Source organism: Gambusia affinis, linkage group LG24 (assembly GCF_019740435.1).
Source record: "Gambusia affinis linkage group LG24, SWU_Gaff_1.0, whole genome shotgun sequence".
Lineage (NCBI taxonomy): Eukaryota > Metazoa > Chordata > Actinopteri > Cyprinodontiformes > Poeciliidae > Gambusia > Gambusia affinis.
This window is the reverse complement of record NC_057891.1, coordinates 10,412,332-10,428,150: the sequence shown is the minus strand read 5'-3', so window position 1 is coordinate 10,428,150 and position 15,819 is coordinate 10,412,332. Positions and strand designations below refer to the sequence as shown.

General features: G+C 40.6%; 1 protein-coding gene across 4 annotated transcripts in view; it reads right to left on the bottom strand.

Annotated features, from left to right (window-relative positions):
- Window positions 1-15,819, bottom strand: part of filip1l (filamin A interacting protein 1-like) — a 76,352-nt gene that overhangs the window by 10,698 nt on the left and 49,835 nt on the right. Inside the window, exon 1 of one of the 4 annotated variants that reach the window (XM_044110063.1) lies at window positions 5,181-5,590. The exons of the other annotated variants lie outside the window; for them this stretch is intronic. The gene's annotated coding sequence lies outside the window, so the exon portion shown is untranslated. Of the gene's footprint in view, window positions 1-5,180; window positions 5,591-15,819 lie in introns of those variants that run through there. 4 annotated transcript variants of the gene reach the window in all.

Genomic DNA, 15,819 nt, shown 5'->3' with positions numbered 1-15,819 from the left:
GTATGGACAAAATACCCGCAAATAGATATTTTATCAACTTTTATCAACGGACCTAAGTGTCCCGCTGATAAAATCTATCAGTATAATGTTGGTAAATTCTATCTATAATTTGGGCCGCATCTCTGATAATTGATACACTAACACTGTTACTTTCTCTTCATGACTGTGGAGGAGTAAAATCTTTATGTCACAGAAAATTTAACACATCACAAAACAGCAGAGGTTTGGGGGTCATGGTTTATCTGTGGTTATTATTTTTTCCCTTGTTGCCAACTACATCTCATATGAACAGAAAAGTGGAGTTTTCAACTGTTGGGTGGAAGTTTCAGCAGCTCATGATGTGCTGCCAGGATAAAAACAGCACATTTTTGCTATTTCTAATTAAATTTGAAGCAAATAGTACAAGTCAGGAGCTATTAGTCAAATGTATTGGATTATCCTGATCATGTTCAACTTGAATACTTCTGAAAGAGCAGAAGAATTCAAGTATTCAAAATACCAGATGTGAAGTATTTTAGGGGATAAAGAGGAAATTCATCATTCTCAAGCTAGAAATTTTTTTCCATTTTAAACATTTGGGACAGTTTCGAATCTTCCTGGGAGTTTACATTGAAGAATGTTAACCTCAAATGTTCAAAGTAATGAAACAAATAGCTCCATCTCAGAATTTCCAGGCTTCAGCCAGCATGTTCAGAGCCAAATTTATGAAAAAAAAAACACAGCTGAATGAATCCTACAACCACCAACAGGACAATGATCCCAACAGAATAAATCAAGAACCTGCAATGTCCCAGTCAAAGTCGTTACTCTATGGTGGAACCTATGCAAATCCCATGGAACTAAGGCAATAATGAGGATGTGATAAAGCCGTAAAGTGACGACTAGCAGTTCCTGCCGCTGGAGGTTCCACCAGCTGCTAAATCACAGGGCGTAGTTCTTTCCATGACTGCAGCAGCGTAAGGGCAGCAAGGCTCTGTGTGAAAATTCGACATTCTCCAGCACGGAGTGTTGTGTTGAAAACACCACACGAGCAAGTTTATTTTGACACTTCAGCTCACCGAGGTGTAGGTTACCGATTTCAGAACTTTCAGGGAGAGAATTGTAGTTTTTGATGGTTTTTTATTCGACCAGATGGTTCTGTGTTAGAGCTCTGTGTGTTCCACATGATGCAGCTCGATGCACAAGCCGGTCAGGGCGTCTGCCACTGAGCCCATTCATCCCCCAGGGGGAAGCAGCTGCCAGGCATTTCCACACAGACAGCCCTCTGGCATGGAACGATCCCATAATTGAGGGGTTCCTCTTGCACCGGCCCCCCCACCCTTTACCGCCACCGCCTGCCCCTTTTTTTTGCAATTAAAGGAATTCCCCCTGCTCCACAATTTAAATAGAGAGCTTCTCTTCAGAGAATGATGTCAGGGCCGTGGGTGCACTGTCATGTCTCTCATTGACGGCTGCCAAATGGGGAAATAAGAACTGGATATTAAAAAACAGCCAGTAAAATATTATATCGTAATGTTTACTGGCAAAACGGAGCTCATTTGTGCAGCTAGTGTGGGGTTCATGTTTATTCTGTGGCCATTTAAAAATACTTTTAACTCTTCCATTCTTCATTTTTCAATAGTATTTTAACCCAATTATGCCAGATGTATCAAAGTGGGAACTTTCTTCAAAAACTTGTTTAAAACTGGCTACAATCACTTTCTGTAACAGATTCTCCATTTGACATGAAATGTAACAAAACGTCAAACTTTTAAAAAAATGAGTGTCAAAAAATGAAAAAATATTTTATAGAAAAACTGGTGAAAATGTGTTAGTCCTTGTATTTTAGGCACTACTTTATGGATAGGTATAAAAGCAGTTTTTTGTGGATTAATACTGTATTTATAAATGCATACAGCCTCGATCTTTCTGGTTGACAGAATTCCAAACATATCAAACATGACAAAAAAAAAAAAAAAAATGTAGAAATTTGAAAACTTGTTTTTTTAAAAAAAATCCTTCAATATGTTTTTTTTTTTTTTTTATTTGTACTTTTTCCAGTTCCTCTTACATCCAGGTTTAAACAGTAAATGATGATTTCATACATTTACATGGCAGAAAGTAAAAATACTGACATTTTTAGCACTGGGTGAACTTAATGGAGACATTTTTTAAATGAGCTAAATCAGACTTTTAAAATTTTATTTTAATTCGAGATGAATTAGTTTCCAGTTTCCAGGATTCTTTGCGACTGCCTTGTGTGACTTTGTCACCATCATGTTGGCTGTTAAACATCTTCCTGGGTCATAAATCAAAGGGTAAACTGCAGCCCTCTCATTCAGGGGCAAATGTGCTAAAAAAAATAAAAAAGCTTCTTTTGAAACAGATTGTGTGCATGGAAATGCTCGATTGCTGGGGAGAAGTTTAAAACAAACACGCCTCTCGGGTAAACCCATCTGTAATCATTGCTTACTCAAAGTCTTATCTCAGTTCCTGCTGGTTTTTGGGTGATGTCATCGGCTGAAATAGAAGGAAAGTTGCGTTTTCCTCCAAATGGGGGCAAAATTCTCTGCTGGTTGCTTGTTTTCCAAAAAACCCCGTCCTAAGTTTAGAGCGAGATCCTGATCTAGTGAACATCATATTTGGCCATTAATGAGGAGCAAATTTCTGTTAGTGCTTCACTGGAGTAGAGCTTTGTGTTGTTTGTTTTTTTTGTTTTTTTCACTGAGTGCAGACATGAAGTGGCTAACAGATGATGTCATCTGTACATGTGCGGTGAGTGGACCACCACCATGCAGAGGGTCTCCAGAAACCGAACCACTTGTTGCCCTTCATGCCGTCCATCTTTTAACAGGTTAAACCGCCACAGCATTTTTAGATCGGAAAAAAAGTCCAGCTTGTGTTTCCAGCAGAATGACACGAATGATACCAGGAATGTAGAGATAAACACACACACACACACACGCACACACCCACGCACACACACCTCAAGAGAGAGATCAGTTAACCTAACAGTCATGTTTTTGACCTGTCAGAGAAATCCAAAGTACTCAGAGAACATGCCAACTCCAGGCAGGGATTTGAACCCAGGACCTCCTTGCTACTAGGCCACAGTGCAACAACTCTGAAGTTGTTGTTAGCAGGTTTTTTATGTGTTTGCCAGTAATATCTGAACTAGTCATCATCTATATGCTTCTGCTGCGGAGATACCAGGAATACTTTTGTTTGTTCAGCCGCTTTCTCTCTCATTTTTCCCCCTTAAATATCACACCTTCCACTAATGAAGAAGAATGTTCTCTTAGATAAATATTTGCTTCTTAAATTTAGCTATAAAACATATTTTACATGAAGAAGCTATTTACAAGCATCTGTTGGTTTTGGAGCTCCAGACTTTTTTATTTTTTGGCTCTCTAGATTGGCAAGGTCGCTGACCTCTGGACTAGAACACACACTGAGCAGCTGATCTGGATTTTAAGCAGAAGTTCCTCTTGTGTTGAAAGCGTATTAGCATGGAGGGACACATAGCGTAGCATCAGGCCTTTACCACCCACACTGCAGCCGCTCCAGCTCCTATGAAGGAATGTTTGACAGCCACCCCGGGTCTTAAATGTGTCATGGAAAAATTATTTGCACGGAGCGATATGATGACTTTGTGGGCTGCACTGGATTGTTTCTGGCTTTGTTGAAAATATCAGGTTTTCCCTTCTCCCCCCCTCTAAACGTGAGGCTTAGCAAACATTAAATCCTATTAAAGAGGGGAAGGAGCATCCAGGCGGGAGCAGTTCTCACCAGCAGGCTTCCTCTCTAAAGGACTTCTGAGGCTGGAAACTGTGGCTGAGCTCATAGCCTGAAGCGGCGCTGCGTGCGCCGCACGTCCGGCCCTCACCACAGCTGCTTAGGTTATATATGTTCAGCTACGTCTCGGTTATAGAGAACGGTTAATGATTGATGCTCTGCAGCGGCTGCGTTTAAAGGCCGAGCACATGAAGGGTCTGCCTGCAGAGTGCAATCAAAATGGATGAATTATGTCCTACTGTTCATTAAATGGAGGATAGTTTTTACTGAAATACAAACACAAAATGCATTTGTCAAAAAATACCAAATAAACATAAAGTTTACTGTTAAGGACTATTAAATTGGTTTTGTGCAAAATTCCTCCAAAAACGACTATAATGAGTGAATGAAATTGACATGGATTAGACCAGTGACATAAGATATTTAGTGTTTCTGAGATATTTTTATCTTTTCCATAAAAATATGAAATGAATTGAAATAAATGTGATGTAGTTTTAAAACTGGGAAAATGTGATAAAGGTAGTCATTTTTTTCTTATAAAAAAAAAATGTATCTGCTTAAAAGTTTTAGTTATTATAATTATATAACCTCAAATGTCTGTCATGATACAAAAAAGAGAGACAAAAACCAGGAAAATGTCCCTATAATTTTTTTTTATTTTTTTTTTTTTTATGAAAACTTTCATATAAAGCGTGAATTTTATCAAAGTGAATTTAAATGTCAAACTTCTGGTTGCACAATTAAAAACTCAAATTTTCATTTAAAATACGCTAACTAAATAGTACTTTTTATATGTCTTTTTAAAATACATTTGGTCAAAAATGTGTTGAGGAAACAAATACATGCAGCATTAATTTTCATCTCAATAGGTAGATATATATATAAAAAAAAATGTTTTAAAGGGAGTTTAAAAACATTTCACAGCAAAATGCAAAGTCTTTTTCTCTCATTTTGACATTTTAAACTTCACTTCTGCGACTCCAAACTGCTGTTAGTTTTTAACTTTCTCAACCTGATCGCAGCTGAACACAAACCATGTCAAACAAACCTTTGCTTGGATCAGCAGATCTCTCATATGACGAGGTATTTAAAGCAAAATTCAGGTTTTTGGTTTCTTTCTGTGCCTCTCTGAAAATTGAGTTTGATTTCTGCGATCATAGCAATGCCGCCAATTTGTACAGTTTACAACCTTCACCTTACCATTCCACATTTAGTTGAAATATGAAGTCAAACTACTAATAAACACCCTCCTGATATCCATATTTACACCCAAAAAAGACTTTCTCCTGAAACAACGCAAAACTACAAGCACATTAACAGGCAGGGAACTAACTACCGATTATCAGCATGTTTAGAACAGTTCATTTTTAATCTTGAATATAAATGACAGCATCCATTGTGCCTACCTGCTCTCCCAGCTTTACTGCTATGACTTTATTATCTCGCCGCAAAACAGCCGACCCCTCAGCTCCGTCTACGGCTCTCACTCTGAGTCGCTGTAATGTGGGCATTCCTACAGTTAGACCAAACAATATGTGCTCCCTGCCCGTGGACCATTACATCATCAGCATGCCCTTATATGGGACTTTGCATTGCAGGAGCTCACAAGAAGGGGGTGTGCTTGCCGCTGATGTGTGAGTGAGAGCGGCGTTTAAGCGTTTAGCTGAGGAGGTGAGCTGTGATGTGCGAAGTTGGGGCTCCGGAGACGAAGCAGGAGGTGAAGAGAGAGGAGACAGCTTTGGGTTCCAGTGTTTCCTTCTGGCTCCCGTCAAATCCAGACATTTATGGAGCCAAAAGAGAGAGGAAATCACAAGAATCACTTTGTAGAGTTAAGAAAAGTCTTGGACGTGGGGAGGGGGGTAGTTGAAGTGGAGTTCTCATTTAAAGAGTTTTACTGATTAGGTTTATGGGGGATCTTGATGCTGTACACCAGCTCGTCCGCATTTTGCAGTCTGTGTTGATGGTGATATGGAATCAGGTTTTCTGCACGGTCACAAAAGCTAACAGCCAAAGAGAAAAGCAGTACACATCTATCTAAATAGCTCAGTTATACGTCAGGAGTCATAAGGTCGAATTCAGTTCAATTTAGAGATATTTTAATATTACATATGCCATATGAGACAAATGATTTTCAACCTTTTCACATGAAATGCTCCACTTGTCTTTTGGTTTATATGCTTTAAATTACAACCATGTTTTTTTTATTTTTTTTTTATTATTACTAATGGTTCTGATTTCTGTCATACTGCTGACAGAATTTCCTTATCAGTAAATAAACATAAATGGCTAAAAAAAGTATGAAACTGTTAAGAAGAAAGAAATGTACAAACTCCACCTGTTTTCTCTTTGTATTATAATTGATACATTAGGTTATAGAATTATCTTTAGTAAAAGATAATATCATGAAAAAACTTTCAACTGACAATGTTTTTTTTTCTTTTAATCATAATTGATATATGACAAACTGTATCGTCCTTCAACACAGTACATACTGAACAAATTTTCATTTGCAAGGCTCCAATACTAATAAAACAAATAAGTAACAATAAAAGGCATTCATAAAATTGGGTTTGATTGACATCAATATGATGGGTTTAAATATTCATATTTTCTCTATTGAAAATTAATATGAAATGTATGTGTTTAAAATGCCTTGGGTTGGACTAAAAACACATTCAACCCATAAACCCTCAAGTATCATATTTAATACACAGCTCCTCTATGAAATATTTTATAGTGATTGCTTCATTGTATTGACTGTACTAATGTGATGTTTAATGTGGATTTTAGTGAATAAGTTCACAAACAAAACAGCGGATTTTCCTGCCAAATCATAATCAGACCTTAAGCCGGCTGCATCAGCACTTCATCAGATTGTTAATCCTTCAGAATGCTTTCACCGAACTCTGTCCGAATAGCTGACTAAATCCACATTTGGAAAGTTCTTCCTACGGTGAGTCACCTTTTGTCATACAACAGGCAGGTCTTGTATCTGTCAGGGAGGTGGTTCCTCTGTCAGTGTCTATTGTTGGGTGAAAAATGGACCCATTTCATCCAACAATGGGACCTGATGGTGCAGAAACAAATGGGCAAGTTGTCCTTGAAAATCCGGCAGTTGAAACAGCAGCAGCGAATGTTTTGGGGGGTGAGGTGACGTTAACGAATGTTAGCCAGTTATTCCCTCCCACTGAACAGTTTGTAAAAAGACGCCGTTCTCTCTCGGTGTTCTTCAGGCCGAATGTTGAACTTGGAAAAAACGAGGCCGAAAAGTCTTCCTGTCTCCAAACCGCTGAGCAGAATATGTCACGGCTTCACAATGGCTGAGGTCATCGTTGCTAAACGTTACGAGTCTTGCCAGGCAGGCTGATGGAAATAGAGACTCCTGGGATTTATCTAAAATGACAGGGTAAGACTGTTATGTAAAGCAAAAAGTATTATGGATACAGGAATTCAAGTGAAGCCCCCACACCACAGCTCAGCAGGGCTAGACCATCACCAGAGATGACTCAATGACTGTCTTCTTCAATCATTAATTCCTTCCGATGGCAGTTAAACATCAGGCACACCATAATGAGAGGAAACAATAGGGAGATAATGACAGTCATTCGGGTTTAAGGCCAACTGCGTCAAAGATGAGCCTTAAAGTCGACGCTGTAAAACTTCATGTGTTCTTCCTGAGTATCGTTCCAGATTCGCTTCAGAAACTAACTGAAGCTGAACTCATGTGACCTGCTGGCTTATGTAAGAAATTGGAATTAATCACGACGCTTGGAACCAATTGGAGGAGACAGTTACTGGAGGACAATGAATGAGGCAGTGTGGAAAACGTTTTCATAGGCAGCGAGAACAAGACCACGCCAAAGATAGCAGGAACTTCCCAGAGCTGCCTATGCAAACACATGGAGTTGGGTTTGGTTTGGAGATCGAGACTAGTTCTTTAAGGCATAAAAAAAACCAGACGGATGAAGCAGACTATTTATTATTCTATATATGACAGCTGTCCTGTATTTAATACTGGTTTCTAGAGACTGGGAAAGAAGCATGACCACTCCAGCCTAACACCCTGTCCTGGTTCTCAGACCTCCTGCCTATTAACAATATTGATATTAAACAAAGCGTTCCTTCAATCTCTCCTTTGCATTTACGAAACTGCTTATGTAGCACTTGTGTAATCCAATGCCTGATATCAGTCACCTCAAACAAGAGTGTTGTGCCATGTTTGGACCCTCGCAATCCATCAACCGCGTCGACGAGGCTCCAACTCTAAACTCCGATGTTTGTTCCCATTCCTCTGCAACACAATGTTTGCTCTTGGAACAAACAGTTTGGTCATCCAAAGTTGGATTCTATTTTGGGACCTGGACACATTGAGGGCTCTGAGTAATGCACGCTTGAAACAGATGTCGGGGATCAAACATAGGAGCAGGCCACATGAACATGTTTGCTGTGACAAGCCTCTGCCAGATGACAAATAGTAGGGAGATGAAGAGGTATTGTGTAACCACTAAGGAATGACTCTTGCTCTGGCTCTGTGCAGAATAATGTGCAGGTTTGGGCTCTGGTTGTTAAATAACAAAACTTTTGTCTCCAACAAACTCTCGGTACAACCTAACGTGTGTCCAAACGCCAAAAACAAGTCAAGTGGGCAATTCGTCCAAAGTTGCGATGGCCAGTTGCTATTGACAACATGTGCTGTGATAGCGACGTAGACATTTGGCCTTTGGCTGTTAAAACGGTGCTATAATCAAGGCATTTCCTTTCACAACTCCGTCAGAAATATGCTGATGTTTTCATTTCAAAACATCTTATATGTCTAGATCTTCTTACATCTCTATGTTCAAACAGTTGAAGCCTGTAATTGTACAGTGAAGGTCCGACCTTTGAGAAATTTGTGCTCAAATATCCTTCGACATGTTGGAATTTTCGATAACACATTATTTGAAGGGTGTGCATAAGACTGAGGTGACACTGTCCTAAACATGACATGTTATTAAAATGAAGGAGACTTCATGAATGTTTATGACTGTCGTCTAGAAGTGTCATTCGGTATATAATGACACTTTTAATGCAAAGTTGACACTTTTAATGGAGTTTTTATATAAATTTTAATATAACTTTGCATTGAAAAGGTAATTATTGTCCAAATAAGGCAAATTTGACACTTTCAATGGATTTTAATACAACTTTTAGTGCAAATTTGCATTAATAGTGTCATTATTTACCGAATGACACTTTATGGCAACAGTCATGAACATTCATGAATGCTCCTTCACGTTCATATCCATTGTTATGTCACGTTTATGACGGTATAATGTCAGTCTAATGCCCCCCACCCACCCCTCCTTCAAATAAAATGTTACCGAATTTTCTCTGATGTGAAGAGTTGGAAAAAAAAAATCCTCCACAGCAGTTGAACCCGTCACCAGTTATCTTCTTTGGTATATTGGAGTTAATTGAGCAATAAGGTTTTCCACACAGGACCAGTTTGGTTTGAAAAGTCTATTTTTGGGGCGGGAGTTATTTTCAGTGTTTCCAAGAAAAGAAAATCTCTGAGGATACAAATTCTTTTTTTTTTTTTTTTTTTTACAGCTCTGTCCACTGTCATTGTCAAGACAAACAGTGAAAAAAACTGCACGGCCACCTGGGTTTAACTAAGCAAGTGGGTAAGAGTTTCCAAACGGCCAAAGTACCACAGTGATTAATGCGCTACAGCTTGCAATGAGATATTTTCCCTAACTGATGCCCTGAGCCGTGTTGTGTTCTTTAAACACTGAAATCACATGGGACAACAATCCAGTGAAGCAGCATTTCAGTGAGAACTTGAAACCCACAAACAATCGGTAGAATGAGCAAAAAAACCCAAAAAAACAGATTCATTAGAATCACCTATCAGAAATGTTGGATAACGGCGGAAAAGACGGTGTGAAAAATAAATCTTTCGTATCATCACCTTCCTAAAATAATGGCCTATGTCTTTTTTTTTTTTTTCTAAAAAGTGATTTTTGGAAAAAAATTACTTCTTTCCAAAACATGTATTGGACATAAATAAATAAATAAATTATTTAATTAATAAATTAATTAATTTTAAAAAGGCTGAGGCTATTATTTTAGAAAAGTGACAATATGCTAAATAATGTTTTTTATAGGTGTGTTCTAAGTAAAGAAATTAGCAATTAAAGTTGGGGGATAGATGCATTGAAAGAGAGAAAAAGCCAAGAATGTGAACCTCAAGTTAGTTTATAGAAAAAAGTGTAATTTTTAGCTAATGTCAAACAAGCTGCATGTGACAGCTCCTGTTGTTTAGATTTGTTGTTCAATCTCTTTGATTTATTAACATAATTTATTGAGTTGAACATTTAAATCCTGTGTGTGCTTGTGCACTGACCTGCACCTGATATAAAGCAGTCGTCTGACAAATCATTCATGCGTAAACCCGATGGCATGCTGTTATTTTCTCCTATCTGTCTGTCTCAGATGAACGCTGGTCTGTCTAAAGCAGGGGTGTCAAAGTCAAATGGACGGAGGGCCAAATAAAAAATTTAGCTACAAGCCGAGGGCCGGACTGATCGAATGTTCATTGAGATTTTTTTAAATGACGCATTTGGTCTAGTGCAGCGGACCGGCCCAAGCCTTCGTAAATTTCCTGCGGACCGGGGGGGGGGTGCGCGTTGTGAGGATCGAACGCGATTGCGTGCGTTGTGAGGATCGAACGGGGGGGTGCATCTCGCATTTTTTCAGACGGCTTGCTGCGGGCCGGTTCTAATAATAAATCAAGATCATCCCAGGGGCCGTAGAAAATCTTCTCGCGGGCCGGATGTGGCCCGCGGGCCTTGACTCTGACATATGTGGTCTAAAGGTTCCACCATCATCTCCTCTGACTGGGGTCTCTCTTCTGCCTTCGTCCCGGATGATGTCTGGTCTTGTTCAGTGCTCTCTCTGACACACACACACACTGGTGTGATACACAGCCCAGGGCCTGGTTACCTGACATGCATGTATGACATCATCCTCTTGTAATCGGCTCCACGTGTCTGAAGTGTTCCTCCCTCCTCTGAAGCTGTAATTTGTCATCAAAAAGAATCTGATGACAAGAGTTTATTCTTTATTCTTTTCCCCCCTCTTTTTGCTTCCCAGATTTCCTACACTGCTACTCGTCTGTAGTTTCTGATCTCAGCCTGAGCCTCAGCGTGTGTTCTTCCATTAAAGTGGCTCATGATTTTGATTGCCAGGCTAGAAAATCTCACGAGGACGTTTGTTGGCCTTTTATGGCCAAGATTGGATTTTATGGCCATTCTCTAGCTGTAGACCCGTAGTGATGGTAACATGCAGAGTCTAAATTACTGTAGAGGCATATCCAGGGAAGGCAAATTCCTCCTCGGTAACCTACAGTACTGTTGCGGTTTTCATAATTAGGCCCGAGCAGCAAAGCGCTGCGAAGGCCTATTGTATCTGTACTGTTTCTTATTAGGCCCGAGCAGCAAAGCGCTGCGAAGGCCTATTGTTTTTGTACTGTTTATTATTATTATTATTATTCTTCCACCCAAATGAATTGCCTTTTTGGAGGCTTTATCATATTCAAAAACTCACCAAATTTGGCGGGCGCATAGAGACTGTATAAAATTTACGTATTTTAAAGTCGACGCAAAAATCTAAAAAAAAATGGCTCAACAGCGCCAACTAGCAATTTTCAAAGGACCCTTTGCTATTCACTTTAGAGACTTGAAATTTGGTACAGTTGTAGAGCTCCCCAAGATGCTCAGAATTTACAATTAATGTCATACTGCAAGTATCACAGGAAGTCGGCCATTTTGATGGAAGGTCACATTTGACCCCATTTTGGCCATTTACAGCATTGGTATTTGATCGAACTCCTCCTAGGGATTTTGATTGATCGGCTTCAAACTTGGTGAGTCTGATCAGAAGGCATGGGCGATTCAAAGTTATCAAAATGGTGAGTTTTTGAGCATGCTGAAGGGGGGATAGCAGGGGTCAAAGTTCACCGACTCGCCACGAAACTCTAAACAGTTATAACTCCTACACTAAAACTCTCAGAGGAACCAAACTTTCAGTGATTGAGCATCATGGGTTCACCTAAAATACCCTGAGGTCAAATGATGACATCACTAAGGCCACGCCCCCTGAGAACAGGAAGTGTCATATTTTACTGGGAACGGTCCCTATATTACACCTTTGACCTAATCAACATGAAACTGTGTTAACAGACAGGAAACATGTGGCTCTATAAGGGATTCCAGCCCCGACCGGCTTTGATGGAGCAGGTGGGCGTGGCGGCGTGGCTGACCTCTAACGCGCCGCTGTCATACGTTTGGCTCTGAATTCCACAGTTTTGGGCCAAACTTCTCCAAACTCACTAGGATGGATCTTTATCCACCCCAAGACAGGAATCCATAATAAAATTTGGTGGGCGTGGCCTAAGTTCTTTATGGCGCCCCCTAGAATATTTAAAATGATCAGCCCTGAGCCATGCTATAACCTATAATTACGAAACTTCTTATACATCTGTATATTGTCCTGATGTACAAAAAAGTCTCTTGGAGCCATGGTCTCAACCCAACAGGAAGTCGGCCATTTTGGAATGAAGTTCCAAAATTGACCCCATTTTTGATGTTTACAGCCTTATTTGATCGAACTCCTCCGCCACTATTTCAGCTACAGACTTCACAATCGCTCAGCACACACCTGCGGCATCAAAGGTGAACAGTTATCACAGGAAATCTCGTACGTCAACGTATGTGGGCGTGGCTATGTGTCAAACTTTGACTATTTAGCCGTGAAACTCAAAACAGTTATAACTCCTACACTAAAACTCTCAGAGGAACCAAACTTTCAGTGATTGATCATCATGGGTTGACTAAAAGACCCTGTGGTCAAATGATGACATCACTCAAGCCACGCCCCTGAGAACAGGAAGTGTCATGTTTTACTGGGAGCGGTTCGCTATCTTACACCTTTGACCTAATCAACTTGAAAGTTTTTCCAGACACAGAAGACATGCTGGTGTATTTTGGATTCCAGCCCGACCGGCTTGATGGAGCAGGTGGGCGTGGCGGCGTCAAGTGACCTCTAACGCCGCTGTCATCGTTTGGCTCTGATTTGCACAGTTTTGGGCCAAGCTTCTCCAAACTCACTAGGATGGATCCATATCCAACTCCTGAAAGAAATCCATAATAAAATTTGGTGGGCGTGGCCTAATGTATTTATGGCGCCCCTAGAAAATTTTAAATGATCAGCCCCAAGCCATGCTTTATTTAATCCAGTGCAAACTGACTTAAAATTAGAACTTGATGACATCTGTCAATGCTGGCTGAACAGTGTGGGGTTGGCAAAATGGCGAATATCAGACCCACGCCATATTCATACGATTGTCTTTAAATCACACATGGATGATCCGATTGGCACCAAACTTGAAATGTAAGACCTGTGGTAACCTCTAAAGAGCTCAAATGTTTTAAAATGTAATTTGACTCCACTGCGCCCCCTAGGTTAATCCATCAGCTATATCTCCGCCCGAAATGGACCGATCTGCACCAGATTTTTGTGAGTCGTCGGGAGCGCTGGCCGAACGCATTCACGTGTCTTCTGCCGGGCGATAGGGCGGGAAGGTTCATGGACGGCTCTGGCGGCGAAGCGCGCTCTGGAAACGGTGCGAGAGCTTCCGCGGCGGCTGGAACTCCGCGGTGGCCGGTGAGCCGAAGCAGCGCTTGCTGCGAGGGCCGCACGAGGCTGCTTGCAGCTTTAATTATTATTATTATTATTCTTTATTATTCTTCCACCCAAATGAATTGCCTTTTTGGAGGCTTTAACATATTCAAAAACTCACCAAATTTGGCGGACGCATAGAGACTGTTTAAAATTTATGTATTTTAAGGTCGTTGCAAAAATCGCAACAAAAATGGCTCAACAGCGCCACCTAGAAATTTTCAAAAGACCCTTTTCTATTCACTTACTTTGTCGTAGAGACTTGAAATTTGGTACAGTTGTAGAGCTCCCCAAGACGCTCAGAATTTACAATTATTGTCATAGTGCAAGTATCACAAGAAGTCGGCCATTTTGGATTAAAGGTCCGATTTTTACCCGATTTTTGCCGTTTACAGCCTTTGTATTTGATCGAACTCCTCCTAGGGATTTCGATTGATCGGCTTCAAACTCAGTCAGTCTGATCATAAGGCATGGGCGATTCAAAGTTATCAAAACGGTGAGTTTTTGAGTATGTTGAAGGGGGGTTAGCAGGGGTCAAAGTTCACCTACTTGCCATGAAATTCAAAACAGTTATAACTCCTACACTAAAACTCTCAGAGGAACCAAACTTTCAGTGATTGAGCTTCATGGGTTGACCTAAAATACCCTGTGGTCAAATGATGACATCACTAAGGCCACGCCCCCTGAGAACAGGAAGTGTCATATTTTACTGGGAACGGTCCCTATATTACACCTTTGAACTAATCAACATGAAACTGTGTTAACAGACAGGAAACATGTGGCTGTATAAGGGATTCCAGCCCCGACCGGCTTTGATGGAGCAGGTGGGCGTGGCGGCGATGGCAGTGACCTCTAACGCCGCTGTCATTCGTTTGGCTCTGAATTCCACAATTTTGGGGCGAGCTGCTCCAAACTCATTAGGATGGATCTTTATCCACCCCAAGACAGGAATCCATAATAAAATTTGGTGGGCGTGGCCTAATTTCTCTATAGCGCCCCCTAGAAAATTTTAAATGATCAGCCCCAAGCTATGGTTTAACCTAGAATTATGAAACTTGGCACACATTTGTATCTTGTCAGGACGTACAAAAGTCTCTTGGAGCCATGGTCTCAACCCAACAGGAAGTCGGCCATTTTGGAATAAAGTTCCAAAATTGACCCCATTTTTGATGTTTACAGCCTTCGTATTTGATCGAACTCCTCCTACAGTTTTTCAGATACAGACTTCAAAATCGCTCAGCACACACTTGAGGCATCAAAGGTGAAAAGTTATCAAAGGAATTGTCGTACTTCAAAGTATGTGGGCGTGGTTATGTGTCAAACTTTGACTATTCGCCATGAAACATAAAACTCTTATAACTCCTACACTAAAACTCTCAGAGGAACCAAACTTTCAGTGATTGATCATCATAGTTTGACATAAAAGACCCTGTGGTGAAATGATGACATCACTCAGGCCACGCCCCCTGAGAACAGGAAGTGTCATGTTTTACTGGGAACGGTCGCTATCTTACACCTTTGACCTAATCAACTTGAAAGTTTTTCCAGAAACAGAAGAGATGCTGGTGTATTTTGGATTCCAGCCCCGACCGGCTTTGATGGAGCAGGTGGGCGTGGCGGCGTGGCGAAGTGACCTCTAACGCCGCTGTCATACGTTTGGCTCTGAATTCCACAGTTTTGGGCCAAACTTCTCCAAACTCACTAGGATGGATCTTTATCCACCCCAAGACAGGAATCCATAATAAAATTTGGTGGGCGTGGCCTAATTTCTCTATAGCGCCCCCTAGAAAATTTTAAATGACCGGCCCGAAGCCATGCTTTAACCTATAATTACAAAACTTCTTACACATCTGTATATTGTCCTGATGTACAAAAAAGTCTCTTGGATCCATGGTCTCAACCCAACAGAAAGTCGGCCATTTTGGAATAAAGTTCCAAAATTGACCCCATTTTTGATGTTTACAGCCTTTGTATTTGATCGAACTCCTCCTACAGTTTTTCTGATACAGACTTCAAAATCGCTCAGCACACACTTGAGGCATGAAAGGTGAAAAGTTATCAAAGGAATTGTCGTACTTCAAAGTATGTGGGCGTGGCTATGTGTCAAACTTTGACTATTCGCCATGAAACATAAAACTCTTATAACTCCTACAGTAAAACTCTCAGAGGAACCAAACTTTCAGTGATTGATCATCATGGGTTGACCCAAAAGACCCTGTGGTCAAATGATGACATCACTCAGGCCACGCCCCCTGAGAACAGGAAGTGTCATGTTTTACTGGGAACGGTCGCTATCTTACACCTTTGACCTAATCAACTTGAAAG